The sequence below is a fragment of the Cynara cardunculus genome (assembly GCF_001531365.2).
Source record: "Cynara cardunculus var. scolymus isolate 2C chromosome LG 17, CcrdV1, whole genome shotgun sequence".
Taxonomy (NCBI): Eukaryota; Viridiplantae; Streptophyta; class Magnoliopsida; order Asterales; family Asteraceae; genus Cynara; species Cynara cardunculus.
The window spans coordinates 12464468-12466318 of NC_037544.1; the positions used below are offsets into that span (position 1 = coordinate 12464468).

Below are 1851 nucleotides of genomic sequence, written 5' to 3' on the forward strand. Positions count from 1 at the left end.
AAGATTAGAAATGAAATTATGGCGTTTTGCCAAGAAGAAAATGAAGCGGTATCGGATGCATGGGAGAGATTCAAGGACCTTCTTAGGAAGTGTCATCACCACGGAATCCCTCATTGTATTCAATTAGAAATCTTTTATAATGGACTTTCTAGTGCCGCTAAGATTATTCTTGACGCAACGGCCAGTGGCGCTTTCACAGTTAAAACCTACAACGAGGGGTATGACATTTTGGAACGAATTTCTAATAATAATACTGAATGGTCTAACCCTCGTGCTGTCATTTCTAAATCTGCCTCGGGTATTCATGAGCTTGATGCCATTTCTTCTTTGAATGCCCAAATTGTTGTTCTAACTAATTTGGTTAAAAATAATTTAAACTTGAATGGGGAAAAGAATCAAGTCCAATCCATAATGTCTAATTCTTCCATGACTGAGTCTTGTGTTTTCTGTGGCGAAAGTCATTCATATGAGTTTTACCCCGGAAACCCCGTTTCGGTAAATTATGTGGGAAACCATACAAGAAATAGCCCATTTTCTCCAACGTACAATACAAATTGGAGAAATCATCCGAATTTTTCATGGGCCGGAAATCAAGGACTTCAACCCCCCGGGGCAACTCAAGTCCAAAATGGACCTTCGAATACCCCGGGATTTAATCAAGGCGGTCATCACATGCAAGGTAATCATCACATGCAAGGTAATCATCACATGTACCAAAGTGGACAATCTTCACAATCACATGCACCTAGGMAACAAAATGCATCGGAGGGTAATGGTTCACTCGAATCTTTACTTAAAGGTTTTATAAACCAAACCAATGCCACCTTGAGGAGTTTTGAGACCCAACTTGGCCAATTTGCTGCGGATCTCAAGAATAGATCTTAAGGAACTTTGCCTAGTGACACAGAACACCTAAGGAACATGTTAAGGCTGTGACTTTAAGAACTGATAAGAACTTGGGAGACCCTAATGCCGAAAAGGAAACACCTAGTGAGCCGATTTGTCAAGAAAATATTTCACATTCTTTTGACACATCGAAATTTCTAGTTCTGTTTCCTACAGCTGAAGAAACTCARATTCCAGTTTCTGTTCCAGAAACAGCAGCCTTGCCCAGTTCCAACATCACCCAGTCTCCAACTGACACTGCTCACAGTGGGCAGAAACTGCCCACAACCTAGCAGAATAAGACCGGTCCAACAGATTTAGATCTAAGAGATTTACCTTTTCCAGGTATGTAACACCCTAAACTTTCAACACCTTAAAAGGTAATTTAAAACAAAAATACTTAACGAGAGCCAGGATCTTTATATAAAATTTATCCAACAAAAGTAATAGTATAGCGTTTACAATTCCGCTACAGAGAAGGTAAATAACAACCTACTATTCTAGATTTTTTTTCTAGATTAAAGACAGGCATTTCTATCAATCTCCAAAAAGTCGTAACATCAAAACGCAACACTCGAAAGTAACAAGCCTATAAATACAAAAGAGTCTTTCACGAACCAACGCTCCTCTCGACCGTTTAGAGCCCCACTGCTAAAGGAACCTAAAAAGTAAATATAACAAGAAAGAGAAAGGGTTAGGCTTACGCCTAGTGAGTCCAAACAAAGAGTTTACGTAAACATAAAGGAACATATATAAAAATGTACATGCAAAAAGTTGACGTAACTTTAAACAGAAATAGAGACAGTAAGACCTGAATAACTCATAATGGGACAACAAAACATCCGAAGATGACGGGGGAGAACCGATTTACCGTTGATTATGACAGACACAAAGTAAGTCATAGATCCACATTATAGAGCATCACCCACAGGTTTAATACCATCGACATCAACCTAAACCAGTCAT

General features: G+C 39.0%; 1 non-coding gene across 1 annotated transcript; it reads right to left on the reverse strand.

Annotated features, from left to right (window-relative positions):
- LOC112501374 lies at positions 1-107 on the reverse strand. Its single transcript, XR_003067503.1, has one exon. It is a non-coding gene; the product is annotated as a small nucleolar RNA R71 (small nucleolar RNA).
- Positions 108-1851: the final 1744 nt, after the last annotated feature.